This window comes from Harpia harpyja, chromosome 1 (genome assembly GCF_026419915.1).
Source record: "Harpia harpyja isolate bHarHar1 chromosome 1, bHarHar1 primary haplotype, whole genome shotgun sequence".
NCBI lineage: Eukaryota > Metazoa > Chordata > Aves > Accipitriformes > Accipitridae > Harpia > Harpia harpyja.
In genome coordinates this window covers 106726332-106743691 of record NC_068940.1, presented here as the reverse complement: position 1 = coordinate 106743691, position 17360 = coordinate 106726332, and positions in this window count along the sequence as shown.

Here is a 17360-nt window from a genome sequence, read left to right as displayed (position 1 = left end):
GTGCCACGGTTTAATGAGTTACCATCCATCAGCTGTGCTAGGTCACTTACGTTTTTTGTACATTCAAATGCAGAACTTAAGCCATGAGTAATAAATGTTTCCTTGTCAGTCATAACACCATCACCACAAACTGCTCATCTTTATTAACAACAGCGGGTCTTTGGTAATGAACCCCTTGTTCTAATAGACATGGATCAAAATTATCCATAATCCTTTAAGATTGTAAAGAATAATATGAGAGTTGTATAGAAGCAGCGAATTTTCATAAAGAAGCTATTTTCTCAGGCTCAGACCTTTAGTTTTCACAGCTTAAGCAGAGAAATCAGGTTTGAGTGGAAATGCTTTAACCACCTCTTCAAATTCTACAAATTTGGGATTGCTTTTTCTATCCTTCATTGATCTAAAAAATCTAGAATAATTACATATTTCTAAACCAAAAACGTAGGGGAGAAAAGTCAATTAGGTAGGTCAAACACTTTTTTTTCCCAACAATCTGGATAAAATTTGTTTCAGTTGTGACCATTTTGACAATAATTACCTCTAATTTTGAGAATACATTTTGATAATTGATTTCAATTCAAAACTCTAGATTTCAATCAATGGAAACTGAAGTGTTTCAAAAATAATCATACATTTTCCAAGGAGAGAAAAAAAAAATAGTCAAAACTCTTTGAACTTGACTTTTACCCACAAACAAGTCTTAATTCTAAAGGATTGAAATGTTGGGGTGATTTTCAATAATAGCAACAGCAAAATTGCTGGCTCCTATCACTATTTGGCAGGATTTCAACCACCAGATATGAACCTGTACATTATGGAAGCACAAAATAGACTCTATTTCATGTGTATTTCACTAATATATTTTCCTGAGTTTTCTTCTTTCTTCTTTCATATAAAAACTCTCTAATGTACAATCATCTTCCTGATGGTTATATCCCAGCTGAAGGTTAATTTCTAATTGTGATGTACACAATTTTGTTTTGTGGGGGAAAAAAAAAGGTGTTGAAGTTGGCTGCAACCATTGTCTCTTGTTCTGTTTGTTACCTATTTCTGAATAAATGCATCTTATTTTAGAGTAGCTAACAGTAAAAGGAGCAGATGTGTAAAACTATTGTATTGAAATAGAGGTGCAATAAATTAAAGTTCATTCTAAGTATATTTCACATGCTAGGGATAAATTGATGTCTATGAATGTTCCAGAGATCCTCTCATTTTTTATTAAAAAAAAAAAACCAAAAAAAACCAGACTAACTTTTGTTGGTTTACAAGCTTCATGTAGTCATAGAGATCTAGGCTCTGTATCTGCCTGGAGGTCCAGGAGTGATCTGAAGACCAGACCAGCATGTTCTTCATCTTTGCCCTGCACACTCCTATGATCCTCATAGGAAGCTTGTGCCTCAAACTGACCTTCATCCAGTTTTAGACATGGGTTGTGCAGGCACTTATATCTGAGTTTTCAGAAATATTTCTAAAGTTGGTCAGGTGCATCAGGGTGACCTACCTGCATTTTAAAATATTGTTCCTTAAAGACTTCCCTGACTATGTATCTTAGGGTCTTACAAATCCACTTCTATTCCTTCTCTAGTTTTCATTTTGCAAGTAAAGGACTTTACGTTGTTTCTTTTTGTCTCAATGTAATCATACCCTTCAAAAGTTATTTGCTCTTTAAAAGAAAAGGATGCTTTTATGGCTACGATGAACAGGTGCAGGCTCAGGAAATCAGAGTCCAAGCTTTATTTTGACACCAATTTCCTGTCTCACCATGAGCAAATCACAAAGGACTCAGCTTGGTTTCCTAAACATAGGTGTCTTGTGATATTTGAGAAGTCACAGGATGCCCCTGCTGGTCCACTTGTTCGGAAGAGCATGGTTCTCCTACATATCCTGTGTATTGTCTCCAACCTTGTCTGTATGCCTTGAATAGCCTAGGAAGCCTGAAATGTCACTGAACATCTATGATTAGCGAACTGACCCGAGCCTCCAAAATCTTCTTTCCTTGGGTCAGCATCTGCAGAGTTGCCTTCTGTTCAAACCTGTAGTCTTAAACCATAATTTCTGTCTTACTAGGTGGAGATTGATCTCCTATGGGACTCCAGATGCTGTACATGTGTCAGAAATTCAATAGTTTTACCAAAGAAGAATGCTTTAAAAGTTACATATTTAAATGTCACTTCTATAGACCAAAATTTGAGACCAAGCCTCTGAGGTACACACATGCATAATCCACCATATACAGCTGAAATTTTCCTCATATTAAGAGTATTAAATGTCAACAATATTGTAAATACATATAAAATTTCCTATTAATAAAATATTTTATTATGTCTTTATTTCATATAACATTTTTCCTTTTTTTCAGTTCTCAAAGATTAAAGACTTATATGCATGACTGAGGCATTTCTGATACAATATTTTATTTGTTCCAAATTAAAATAATTCAGTTCATGACATTGGCCCAAATCTATTATTTCCGTTTGTATTTTCAGGCTTTGTAGCTCTACTAATTATCCAACAGCCTTATATAGGTATCTTTCCTGTCCCCAAGACTTCATAAAAATATAGAATGGCTTTCATGGAAAGAAAATACTGAGTGCTAAAACCCGCTTTATTTCCAAGGTCCTCCCCCTGCCAAAAGAAGAACAATGTTGCAGCCATGCAATTTAAATTAAAAACCAAAACCAAACACCTTCAGCTAAGTTTAACTGGACCTGGTTTGAGCAGGTGGTTGAACTAGATGACTTCCAGAGGTCACTTCCAACCTAAATTATTCTGGATTCTGTGATTCTCTGAGGTTTTCATGTTTGTTGGTTTTTGTTTTGTTTTGTTTTTCTTTGTTTTCATTAGGGTCATTAGCTACAATAATAATCTTCCAAGAGAAGAGCTGAAGCATCAGTTTCCTGATGCTTTCATCTCAAGATGGTACCCTTTTCTTGAAAAAATTATTTAAGCAAACAACATATTGAATTCATATTTGGAGTGGAGTAGATTATTTTTTTTTTCCCCCAACCTGTGTTATGCATAAGGTCAGACTAGAGAATCCAAGGCCAGTCTTGACTAAAATATATGAATCCTTAAAGTTTTCTGGGAAGTCTGATGTTAGTATCATAGATTGTTTGGTTACATTTATGACATCTGTTAGCTGTTTCCTACATGTGATGTCATGACTTTTAGTTATATTTTGAGCTTCAGTTGGGAACACATGTCCACCTACACAGTGTGCTCAGTTTGAAATATAGTCAGGACTAAACCATAAGTAGATGATTAGTGAGCAGGCAGCAGAATGGTTTTTTCAAATGTATTCGTGGTAAGATTCAGCTCACAGCTATGTAAATGGAGGTATCCACATGTCAGGAGGTATCTAAGCTCTCATCATAAATCAGTGGAAATCAGTCAGTAAAGCCAGTATGATCCAAAGAACTATTCAACTGACCAAATGTAGGAATGTGATTCACTGATTTAACCAGAGGCATCTACTGCCAGCTGAGATGACCTAAGATATCTGCAACATCTGCATTAGGCTGGCAGATATGAGACAGGATCTAAAGAAGACTGTGTCTTTCTCAAAAGGTATATGGGGGCCAACCAAGATGCTTTAGAGCACATCAAATGGAATAAATTAATCAAATCAGACAAAGGAATCAGTACCCTCATCTACACAATAGACGTAAATTTACATATCTGTACTCAAAGCCCACCTTCTGGGTATGAGTGGGTCATTTTTATTTCATTTTAGACAACCTATTGAAAAAAAACCTGCACCTCTGACATTCATCTGTCTGAAACAGCATCTAGCAGCCAGGTAAAGTGCAGCACCAAACACCTATGTAAGCACAAGTAAATCCAGGCATTACTGTTAGATTTTTCCTGTCCCCATCAATCTAACAGGAAATCCTTTCAGTACGAATCAAGTTTGGGCAGGTCTGAGCACTTCTGAAAACCTCACCAGTTTTCCTAAATTTCCTTACAAGTCCTCACAAAGTCAAGTCCTCCCCAGGTGTATGAACAGTGTTCAGGTCTTGTAAAGAACTCACGCACAGTCTTCACCAACAGCTTATAAGATGGATGTACTCTACGTCCAAACAACTCCTTTTCTATAGCTCCAGGTGATTTCTGCTTCTTGCCGTACACAGTCTAAGAACAGTGTGAAGTTTTCTGTGCATGAGAAAATATTTTTTCGGGAGCTCCCAAGTACCAACATTATTGCTACTGCTCTTCTTAGGGTGATTGATGTCCAGGCATCTTCAACTAAAGGGTCTATTTCACCTCAGACCAAAATAAGTAAATAAAATTGGTCAAAGGAATTGCTGTCTGGAAGTGCCTATTTTTCTACTGGCTACAGCACAAACCTTTGGTGACTAGCTCATGTTTACATGTCTATTTTTTTGGATGACTACCGTTAGATGAGATGGATCCCATCCACAGTGGCCCTCAATCAGAAGGACTGATCCATGAAGACATTGTCTGACTTCAGCTGTAGCTAATAAAAAAGGCCAGATTAGAAAAACAGCCCCCAAAATTTGGCAAAGCCCAGAATGCAGTCGCTGCTGTTTAACTTATACATTAGGCTGTTTCCTAAGTTAAGATTGAGAACAAGGGTGATTCTGGTATCATTAGAAATCAGGACAATTTTCAAAATTTGAGTGGGGAAAAAAAAAAAGAAATAAAACTGGCATCCTCTTTTCTAAAATAGCGCTGCAAGGAGTAAAAAGCAAATTCTTCAAAATTCAGATGCCAAAACCACCAGAGAAACCAGTAACTGTGAGAGATAAATAAAATCCCTTCGAGATGTCTGCTTTTTTCCCATCAGATAACATAGCCCTGTAAAGTGGAAACACAAAGAGGGAAAAACTGAGACCTCATGTAAAACTTCTGTCACTCCTCCAAAGTGTTATCTCATAGAGATCCTATGAAATCAACACTCACCAAAGTGAACATGCATTCGGAGTCAGCATTTCAGAGCCAGTACATGGGTGAGTGTCTGGCTGGATGAAGCCCCTGTCCCTGAACTCTGACAGTTCGTGAAGGAAAAAGAATTGTAAATATACTGAAATCAGCATCTTCCCTTCTCGTTTGGGGTTCCCTGCCCTGCAGTATAACTGAGTCTCTCAGGACTCCACTGAATAAATGAGCAGTGATTTTCTTTATGTCCTTTCCAGCCACTGCAGCTCCCAAGATCTGAGACAAATTAGTTTTGGGGCTAGGTCTTCACTTAATTCTCCAAAGGACGTGATGCTTTTGACTGAACTAGCATTTTGCTTCTCTCTGAATTAGTCCCATACGGTGCTTTCGGGTAGTCCTTATAACCGTGTGCTTCATTACCCTGAGCAATATTGTAGGGAAAGCTGTAGTTAAACACATACCAAATCCTGTCTCCTTGGTGACAATATTCAACATTTAAAAAATGAAATATAGACCTGGATGGATCCACCTGTTTCCTGGTAAAGCTACTTCCTTCAGTGGAATGGTTTAGTCTATCATTTGGGACATCCTTAGGACTAGGAAAACTCTGTGAATATTTGTTTCAGTCCCTTTGGAGTCAAAGGAGCAAGGAGACATCTGCAGAGGAATTGCTAAGCCAGGGTCTGAGACAGCTGGCCATTTCAATGGAGGCATACAAAGCCATATCTCCACGGAAAGCTTATCTTCAGCACTTCTAAAACTGTGTTGATAAAATGTGACACATCTGGAAGACAAGATGCATGGTTGTACCAAATGAGTCATGGACTGTCAGCACTTTATATTTGTATAAAATTTCAGTTTATATCTGTGTCCTGTTCTTGATTTTGCTCCTTGCCTACAGTCCCACCAGCCCAAATTAATTCAGTTTAAACCTTCAGAACTCATCATCAGATCTCTTTTTCTCTGTCACAGATTATATCAAAAAAACCACTCCAAGATGCATCTGGGTAAAACAGATCACTGTGAAATCTTACCTTGGCTCTGTTACCTCATCTAGTAGTTTCAGAACTGTTGATTTATCCCAACAAGTCCCCATCACTTCAAAATTGTTTCATAGCAAAAGAGAATGACCCCATCAGGGGGAGATGTAATTTTCCATTTCTCCAACATACCTGGAAATATCACTCAAGTTCAAATTCTGAAGCTTTCTATAGGAATGCAAAAACAGTCATATCAGAAAACACATGCAGCTCTTCCCACACCAACTGCTTCTATTACCCATCTTTTCCTTAACATGCTTTTAGGCTGGAGCCTCTGAAGAACGCAACCTGTGCCGACCTTCTGCTATTACTCATCATGCTTTTGCAATTTCAGCGAAGCAAACACAAACACATCTTAAAACCAAACTCCAGCTAAGAATCCAGAACAAAACTTGATCTAAAGAAAAGAATCACATCTATAAATTTCAGCCTATCATGAACATCTTTGAAGGCTGGAACATTTGGTTGCATCCTTGCCTATTTTTTTTTTTTTTATATTTATGGAGACATACAGAGTAGTTTATTTTTCCTTTGCATGATGACCACAGTCAGCACATTTTCTGTCTTTGAGAGAGAGATCATGTCTGGATAAGTTGCAGACAGGAGAAGACCTTTGCCTGTTACATCTGTGAGCCATCCCCTACAGTTTTACATCTCTAGCTATCTCGTTTTCAATTTCTATGCTCTTCCTCGCAGTTTCCTCAGGAAGAATAAAAGTTTAGTAGCACTGGTAGTTAATAACCTTTCAAAACAAGAGGTAAATGCCCCATAGCTCTTAATCTGAAATTCAGTAAACCATTGAAAAGATGGCTCTTTGTCCGCTTTAAAGCAGGACCTCAGCACTAAAGGACCTACACTGAAGGCCCTGGCTAATTCCTCTTGTGTTTATTATTTGAAGAAGCACAGGGCTTGTTCCACAATCATCTGGAAATGGTGGGAGTCTTTCCACTGATTTCAATGGGCTTTGGGTCTTGCTGTGGAAGGGTTGTGTATTCAGTGTACTTGTTGTATTGCCAGTTAAACTTTTTATTGAACGCATCTTATTAAAATTTAACATGTTCTGTCATTGTGGACTTGCACTATTCTCTGGTTCTTCTTTGTGTCATCATTATCGGGATTTTATAACAATAATAAACCTGAGTCTTTACTGATGTACTTCTGAGATCAAGTTGCTCCTTTCCTTGTAATTTCCCCATTTTTTAAATATATTTTTTGTTCCTTACTCTTCTGTCCAAACTGATTATTTTCTGTACTTCCTTCTGTTCCCTTTGCTTTCTGGTTCTTTACTCCCCCCATTTCTTTCTCTGGCAGTGACTTGATCACATTCATAATTAGGCTTTTTCTTTTAGACTGCTAGCCTGGTGTGAAAGGGCACTTTTGTACATGTGAATCAGATGCCCAGAGTGCAGTTCTCTGTAGTGGTGCTGTGGCAAAGCTGGGAATATTGTGAAGCAGCCATAGCAAAACTTCTAGAAAAAATTCAAATTTTCTTCTGAAAGTGGTGGTGAGAGAATGAATTATTACCTGATCAAAAGAATTATCCCATCCTTGGCTTACCAGCACTAGGACACTGATTTTGACCAATCCCATGTTGTTCCAGTTTGTGTCAAGCCACCAGAAGAAAAGGATTTGACTGCTGATGCTTGGCTGATGCCGTCTGAACCAGCTTTGTGATGGTTGTCTTCCAGATTAATCATGTTCACCCATCCTCATTCTGGAGGCTATGTAAATCCTCAGCGAACATGAATATATATGTCCTAACCATAACTATTTGCATCAGCTTTAATTCTGCTCAGAAATATCTTCTTTTTTTGGATGTGCCTACATTAAACATCAAGGGCTGAAAAACAGGGAATCCCAGGTGTGTAGGGGAGGTGGGGAAGCAGGAGAGAGCCTCAGCAAGGATAGGAGTATATCCCTCAGAAAAGCTAAGAGAGGATTTGGGAATAATTGGAAAATGTCTCCGAGGTACTAGCAAAGACATGCTCTGGCATCTAGTGATGCCTTTAGGTAGACAGAAACAGCACTTTGTCTGTTCTTCTAGAGCAAACAGAGTTGCTCCAAGGAAAATACCTGCTTCCATCAAAGAGTTTTGGCTGCTACCTGGCTCAACCTGCAAGACTCTCCATTTTTTTTCTCATCGCTTGGCTCCCATGGAGCAACCCCTGGGAATGAATTGCCACTACTCACAGGTCAGTTCTCTGCAGTCACTGTTCCTGGAATTGTTTCCCAGTGACTGCCTGTCTGTGTCATTTGACACTGATGCTATCACGCTGTAATTACCCGCAGCTGAGGGCAGAAGGGAGCAATGCAAATTCAACAGAGGTTTCCAACTACTTAAAAGAAAAAAAAAAACAAACAAAAAGAACAACTCGAACCAGAACTTTCCCAGACCTACTAATAAGTAGGTCTTATTACCTACTATTAATGAATCAATTAATAATGGCACCATACCACATACAGAGTAAAAGCTTGACTCTCATCTTTGTAGACAAAGAACAGGAAAAATGTTATTAACAAGCAGAAAAGAGGAACGTTGCTTAAGGTCGCACAGGACATTTGCAACAAGGTGGAGGATTGAATTTGCAGTGGGAGACTGACCCTTTGGATTCATTTTTATTGCTTACAGTCTTCTCTCTCGACAGTAGTTTTCAGTTGGGTTTGGTTTTGTCTTTGTTCTTTTTTAAATTTGGGACCTTTAAACATTTTCCATTACAGATGAAGATGTCTGCTTATTGACCGTGGGCTTGAGTTATATCGCATAGATCCCTTCCAGGTAGTCAGCGGGCCATCAGGAATCTGTAAACCCCAGCTTGAAAAGCCCTGAAGTAGGATTTCCTCTCTGTATCTGCTGATCCGTAGGGGCTACGGGGAATCCTTAGGGTATCATTCCATTTCAGTAGTGCCTTTAAAAATAGCCATTGTAGGAAGCATGAAAGTATTTGTGGAGGTAAGCCTGAGCTTTGGAAGCAGTGATGGTGCTTGGAGGCCAGGCAGAGATGACCAAGGCGAGCACAGCAGGAAGTCTTAGCTAAGCAAGCACCAATTCACACCTGTTGCCTGCAGTCTATTCACAGGAGCTAATAATAAAAAGTTTGTGTTTAAACGGAGCCCTTCATCCCTTGTGATCCCAAAGCACTCAGCAAATTACACACCCAAAGGTCATATCAACTGGTGCTGAAATCCAGCCTGTCCTGGCCGTAACAATAGGAAGGAGGAAAAGTATGTCCAAGGACAACAGGGTAAATTCCCACTTATATGAAATATGCTTGGTGCTTTTCATGGTCCATCCGGAGCAATCAGGAATTAGGATTGTAAAGCAGTCCAAAATACTGCAGTGTATTACAGTATGCCGACACTCCTTTGGTTTAACCCTTAGAAGAAAGAAAAGAGAAGGAAAAAGAAAAAAAAGTTAAAAAGAACTAATGACACTACTTGAATTCAGTGCTATGGTTCCAGAGAGTCTACACATTTTAAATCTGTTGCTTAGCCTGTTAAGCCACCCCCTCTAACATGCCCTTTCTGTGGATTAGATGTGCTGTTTATTCATTGTTTCAAGGCAATGAAATGACTCATACTGAGTCTGTTCCCAGGAAATCTTGCCAGGTGAGGGAGGGTGACATTTACTAGGGGACCTATTAATTGGAATCTACTGTAATAATACAAACAAAACAGAAAACTCAAGTTCTTCTGCATGGTCCAAGCCTTATCATTCCATCTCTGGGCAGCACTGCGTATCTGTGAGTAAGGCACAATGAATCTGTTCCACTGTGCAACCCTGAACAATCCTCTTTCACAGGTCTTGTACCTTAAATCAAGACAATAAAAGGCCAAAGGAGTACTGAAATGGCATATTCAATGGCCCTGGGAGGCACAGGGAGAAGATGTAACCTCTCACATTCTCCCGGTATACAAAGCCAAGCAATTGTACCTTACAAAGTCAGCTGCACACCTTTGCTGATTGGGAACAACTCTATCAGAAGCCAACATACATCCGCATAGCTCCAGCTGCTGTCAGCCAACTAAGTGATGCATGCATCCTACTACTTCTGCTTTGCAGATGGGTTTCCTACGTCATCCGGGCCGAGACATATCCGCAGAGTGACATCAGGTGGTGGCAGCTGGAGATCCAGCTAATATGGTTCCAAAGTGGAGAGGTGCTCTTAGGTCTGCTGGCTCTCTTCCCTTTTCTCAGTCCATGAGAATTTATCCCCCAAGATTAACAACTGAAAATAGTGAGAAAAACAAGTCAGACACTAAGTTATATGCCTGAATGGTCATTAAAATTAAAGCAGATCCAGTGAATACTCTTTTGGAGGCAATTGATTTGCTTCAATATAGGTTTTCAGCGCTATACATCCATCCATAAGCTTTAGAGTATCTTGCTTGGTTTCTATTTATCATTTCAGAGAGGAATGCATCTTCCACAAGTTCTGCTGTCATACCTGTCTGCCCAGAAAGATGCCTCATATGCCCTAGGATGTCTCAGATGCGCTAGAAACCTGTACTCAGGAACCTGCACCGTACCTCAGGTGTTTACTTCAAGGTAAGCTGAATCACCCTTTGGACTCTGGAAACAATTCAGTTGTCCTGACGTTGGAGACTCGTGCTATTAACAGTGGTCATGGTTGTCCCACTTAGCCTACAGCTTCTGCTCCAAGAGGCAGAGAGTTTCCCATAAATCCTATTTCCTATCTGCTACCCACAGATGGATGCCTTGAATACACTAGGGTGTCTCATATAACATTAGGTGCTTACCTGCGGGCAGCTGAATTGAGTCTCCTGTTGACAAGGTTGACTGCCTCTTCATTGACTGTGGTGGGAGGTTAGACACCAGTAATACATTCACACTCCTACATTTGTATGTCTAAATTTAAGTACATTATTTTCAAGCCAAATGCCATCCCCATTTGACTTGAGAATTTGCAGTTCTAGCTATTCTTCCTGTCTTATTTTTCTGTGTTCACATATACTGATGGGCTCTGTCCAGATTCTAGGTTTAGTTCTACACCAGGAACAGCTGCAACTTCATTATTATGTGTTAAATGATTTGCTTGCTAACAAAATTGCAGTTCAGCAGAGCACCTCCATATTTAATAATAGGGTTATTATGATGAGCTAATCTTTATAACTGTAGGCTAGAATATCTCAAAATGTGGTAGACTGGCTTAGAGGAATCTGTAAACCCAATCATCTGGTGGCCTTGGTAGGAAGGTCCTATAGGGTGTATCGCCTCCCATTATGGATTCCAAATCAGGACTTTGAGCCTTGGTTTGGGTGTATCCTGAAGGCTGTACCTCACCAGTAAATGATGCTCTGGTCATTCTGTCAGCTCAGGTGTGGGCAGATGCAAATAGTAGCTGCATCACTTTCTGGTTCACTCCTGGCTATGGGAGCTGACATGCTGGCAGGCAGCTACCCTGATACCCCTCCTCAAATTGGGCCTGCTAGGTCCCAAGTGTTGGGTTAATTTCTCTAAATCATAGCCATGTGGAAGTCCACCCTCTAGTTTAAGCCAGTTATTTGTCATCCTGTGTAAGAAACAGGTATATATGGGCACCTGCATGTGTCAGGCCTTCCTGTTATAAGGCTGGAGTCACAAGCTACGTTTTGAAATTTTCTTTCTGTTTTGCTATACAGAGAATCTAGAAAAATAGCTAGGGTTATATAACTAAGTCATAGGCATCTGAAGTTTTCTGTTCCTAATGGAGACAAGCAGGAAAAATGCTTCTGCTGTCTGGTGGAAAAACAATTAGCAGATGAGGATGTCTGCTAAGGTCAACATATCAGGCCTAATGATTTGTCTGCTCAAGAATTTAAAAAAGACATGCATTTTGTATCCTGAATGAAAGTTCATTATACAAATAAAAAAACTTGATTTAGGTGAAAATAGTATATAAATGTTTTTAAAGATTTTCAGGTCAAGAAGTAATTCTTAACGTGCATAATCTTATGCCTTGTATAATAGAATCTTTGGGATTTCACTTGTTACCTTATTTTAAGCCTAATAACTTATTTGTATCATATGTTCTCAACAAGAAGTTTAGTCTTGGTTCAGAAGCACAAAGAGAGGGAAAACATATGTTTCTGGTAACAGCCACTTCCAGTGGTTAATCCCTCTCCCTGTGTATCTATGCCTAATTTCTCTTTTCTTCCAAGAAGGAAATAGAAATAACTACAGGTTCTTCAGCTAGCAAATTACAAACCTCCATTAGTAATTTCTTACATGATGCATCATGCAAATACATTTCCAGGTTCAACAGTTTATCAGAAATATTTGCAAAATCATCCAGTGAAGACCCAGAACTACAAGGTATCATAATTGTGGTCCTTTGACCAGCTCCATTTAAAAGTTTCTACAGAAGCTAAAGCTGAAGATCAAATAGAGAATGATGATAACTAAAAAATGAGTGTACCAGAAGATCCAGTCTTTCCAATGCAAAAAGGTCTTATCAATTTTACATATTTGGGTTGTCACAGATGCCACCAAAATGCATAACTGGAAGCAAAGGCAATGTGTAGCACAGCTAAAAATGAATGTGGTTGTACATAATTATACAGAGCACGATAGAGGGGGAGAGACACAAATCAAAGCAGGGAAGGAGCTCCCAGGCCTTTGCAGAAGGCTTAAACCAACACCGTTTGCCACTGTAGAAAAAAAAAAAGAAAAAAAAAAAAAGTCCTCTTCTGCCATCCGGTAGTGAATTACAAAGCATACCAATGCTAAAAGCCAACTTCCATCTCCAACTCCACTTCGCTTCTCAGCCAAAACCACAGGGGAAAAAATAAAGTCCTGTTCCCAAAGCTAAAGGCTTCTTTTACTCCCATCAGATCTTTGGGAGTTAGTTATCTGTATCTTACCTAATTTAACATGCTTCTCTCCCTGCTCTATCCCCTTGCCCTCACCTTATTCCCGAGCTGCAAATACACTTTAGGAGAGACAGACAAGTGAAAGTGAGGGAATCCATCCCAGACAGAACTGGGCAGAGAATAACAAGCTTTCCGGAATGAAAGTGAGACAGCTTCTGCGGTCAGCAAAACCTCTACCGTCTAATGTGACTGCTCTGAATCAATCACAGCCCAGCAAGACGAAAAAAGAAGGCAGCTCTTTCGGTATAAGGCAAGTTGAGACAACAGTCTGGTCTCGACCATGTGCTGCAGAAATGAAGCCTTCAACTTTCCTCTGCTCTCCATAAAGGTGTAATGTTCCTTTCAAGCAGTGGTTCCCAAGGTGTCAGAGGTACTCGCCTAAGCTTCACGGAGGACTAGCTCAGGGACCGTAGAGTGCATGTGTCTGTTCTGGCAGGCACGTGGGTCTTTGCAGTCACACGGCTGGAGAAAAGATGCGTGAGATCTGCTGAATTTCACAGGAGAGCAGGGAGAACTCACCTCCTGGAAGCTGGAGAAATCATAGGTGTGATTCACCTGAGCAAACGTGAATCAGCACTGGAGCTGATCACCCAAGGCCCTCTTTATAAATAGGCATTTAGGGTGGGATTCAGTTGTGCAAACACAGCTGCATACTGCGCTTTGGATACCTCCCTGCCTCAGCCATCGGTGTCCGCTCCAGAAAAGGACCAGATCTCCTGTGTGTCCCGTGTCCTACCTGCCAGCCCTGCACAGATGTCTTAAAGCCCCAGGTGGTCTCCAATGGTACTAAATGCCAATGTTTATGCAGGTGAATCATACCTTCAGAGAGCAGTTCGTCTTCCTCCCTCAAAGGTATCGAGGGGCTAATTCAGCTGTCTAAGTGCCTAATGGAATTTGAGTTGTCTGAAGTAATTTTACTTTGCCTCCAGCTGCGGCTTCAGCAAGATACAAGTCTCTTGCAGTCGTTACGTCACATCTGGCAGACCTGTGCAGATGTATCGGATGCCCTCAAGCATCTCAGTTGGCTGAAGATACCTGTAGGTGTACAACTAAATTGAGCTCTTAAAATCCTTCTTTGCAAATGTGCAATCTTCCATTAGCCCAAAGCCTGGGCTAACAGCTTGAGATGTGGGTGTCTAAAATGATCACATCTACTGTTAAATGGGATATGACTCAGCCTTTTTGTCCAAGTAGAGAAGATTTATCTCATGCGCCTTTAGGGGTAGTGTTCAGTTCACAGACCGAGTCTTCTAAATTTAGGTTCAACATGTAGGCATCTCCCTATGCACTGACCATCAGCTAGAGTCAGTGGAGCTCTAGTTGCCCAAACTTTGGTGCCCAGTCCAGAGCAGACTCAACCCCAGGACACCCACATGAGGCTGAATGTGCTGCAGGAGCTATGGGAGACCTGTCTTTTTGGACTGATGGCAGGAGGTTTATTTGGGTACCCTATGATGCCTAAACATATTAATGTTTAGGTAACTGCCTTGGGCTCCTAACCCTGCCCTTTGTCTGTTATAGGGTGATGAGAGCAGTACCTGCAATGCCTCAGTTGGAGAAAGAAAGGTCTGAAGGCTCCTGCCATCAGATAGTTACAGATATATCAGAACAGGAATATTTCAGAGAGCAATTCTGGGATGGCGTATACAGGCTCGAAAAGTGGTTTATTCTGCCCCTTCACTGGAAAGGGCTGAAAGAGTTCAGATGGACACTTCAGCATAGCAAACATCAAATGGATCCCATGTGGCAATCTGCTCTGGGACATGAATGTGGGGGCCTTGTAAAAGCTTCTAGCTGTGAGACTGTGGAAGAGGCAATCTTGAGATCCAGCTTGTTGAGGTCATGTCAGCCTGTCCATTTGCTCAAAGCCATGGATGGAGTGACCAGAGCTTGTCATTTGGGTAACTACCAAAAGGAATTGGCTCCTCCACACCTGAAACATAAGCTGAAACAAATCCATTGTGCAACAGCATGTAAGTAACATTACAGGTGAGTTTCCAAAACAAATTAAGACGAGTTTTATGCTTTTTTTCCCCTACTCCTTAATGCTGTTGAAAGCAAGCCAGAGATGTATTCCACTTGCCATTTAGTGGGGAATTTGTAGAATTTTATTTTTATTTTCAAACTGGGAAATGTTTCAAGGTAGGGAACACCAGTTTAGGCTCTCATAAGACACATCAGGTCCCTAATAAAATACCTTATTTAATTTTCTTCATTTTGCCTTGCTCTATACCCCTAGTCATAAGGAGGAGTTTATTTCCATAGGCCCTGTACAAATACTGAGATCTTTCTCGGCTCTCCCTTCCAAGCTCCCAGTCCAACAAATCGTTCAGGGTCCCTTGTCTGATGTGAAGGTAGATGTCAGAGGTTGAATGCTGTTCCTACTATCAGATCACTTAACGGTCAAGAGAAAAATGTCCAATGAACCTTCTACATGCACAGTCATGTAGGGATTTGGCTTTATGCCTCAACAGAATAGTTTTTCTAGAATATTGCTTTCTTATAGACTCGGGCAGGAAACTAAAATACTAGAGTTGCCAGGACTGCATCCTACATGCCACTAATTTTCTTTGGAGGCTTCCCAGCCTCAACGAAACAAATTACCAACCTTATGAGTACTGATGAAACTCCAGCCAACAGTAGGAAGTTACAACAGCAGCCTTCTATCAAAACGAGCTGCTTTTTTAGGGAGTGCACTAATGAGCAAGTGTCTTTAGAAGGCTGTTGAGGCTGTATGGTTAAGCATCACTTACCCTCTTGGTTTTAGCCAAAACACATCTTTGTTTTGTGGAGACGCAGCAGCAGCTCTCCCAGTCTGTGCCATGGGTAAGTACTGGTGCCAGTAACACGAGCCGAGGAGTTGGCATCCCGCTCCCACATCACAGGGATTCATTTGGCTGCTGCCAAGCGAGGAATTAGTGTGTACCCACACAGGCATGAAAGGCTTGAATTAGTAGCTCTCTGCCATACACCGAAGGAGAAAACATACTAACGTTATAAGGGAAGAAGTCTCTGCGTTGCTAATGTCTCTTTCACTAAGGCTAAGCTGACAGCCAAAGAAGCTCTGGCTTTTTTCTTTCAGACTTTGATAGAAGGTGCTGGTTTGGGGAAAGAGAAGGTCTATCAACAGTGATAGACAGAGTCTGGGTGGAGTAAAATGTGTTCAGGCACCTCTTTTCTTCCCAGAGTAAATAGGGGATTTTAGTGTGCTCTTGGTTGTATTTAAACTCTGATGTTGTCTGCCTCTAGTTCAGGGGAAAGGAAGAAGGAGAAGGGGGGAGACAGAATCAGTGTGGCCTATGGAAAGTCTAAAGCATCACCTGCCAACACTACAGCATTCCTCCCCAAAATGCTGGCCAAGCAGCCCAGGGGTGTAGGATAATTGAAAAGCAATAGTGGGATGGTCTTTAGATGAGTTTTTAATCTTTCCACAAAAGCTAATAAAATGTGAATGGCCCTCCTGAGGCCACATTTTATTGCCACAAATTCCCATTACATCCCTGGGAGAAGTAGCTCACACATTAAAGTTCCTTGTGAGTCCCTGTAAAAACAAATTCCTTCAGCCACCTCCTCACAGCTGCCAGAAACACCCATTTCCCCAGCAATTCCCCACCTTTTAGTCTCCATGCCAGAGCACAGTAGCCACACTCGGCAAGAGAGCCACACGGCTCGCCAAAATAGAAGAGTGGTATTTGTGGCCGCCTTCCTGCAGCCTTTATGGTTAATAAAGATATATACCATGTTATTTCTTAGGTAAATTTCTGAGTCGTCAAGTCTGTCAAGTTCTTCTGATTCAAATCTTCACAAAATGATCTGCTTTTCCTACGACTGTAATGATGATATTTCAGCACCCTACCCGCTCCTACTTCCTCCAATATAAAGAAATTGCTGATATATGAACCTTTGGGACTAAGTTTTATACTTCTTCCTCTCCTTCAATTTTTTAATGACTGGAAATGATGATTTGACTAAGGCGACCCATAATTAAGGTGGACATCTAGCTGGGGCCAAAATATCTCGTATATGAAAAGCAACTAAGAAACGTAGGAAAAACTGTCCCTCAGTCCTTTTTATGTCAGCTTAGATAATCCTGTGTGATTATGATAATAATGTATGGCTACAGAGGCAAAATACACTTAAAAAGGGGCTGGGTACCTTGGTGAGCTGTTGCGCTCATTTCTAACTATAAAATCCACAGGTAACTTATGAATGGGTGTCAGACATTGGGTTTGTTCTCCCCTGGATCTCTTTTCTGCACAGATAACACAGACCATAGCTAGTAGTAGTTGCAGCGACATGTGCCATTTTCTGGTTGCATCTGTTTGCTACTCACCTGTGGGTCCCAGGAAAAACTTTGTGCATTGTCATGGGCCACAGGCCTTTTTTAAGATGCTCTTCATTCTCACCCATGTCGTATAGGGGAGAATATCAGTAAATAATCATAACTTTCACCAGCAGAAGATTTTGATACCTGGAAGCAGTGATAGAAATTTAAGCGGTTATTCTCATTAATAGGTAAGACCGTATTATTAGTGTTAGTGTTATTATAAA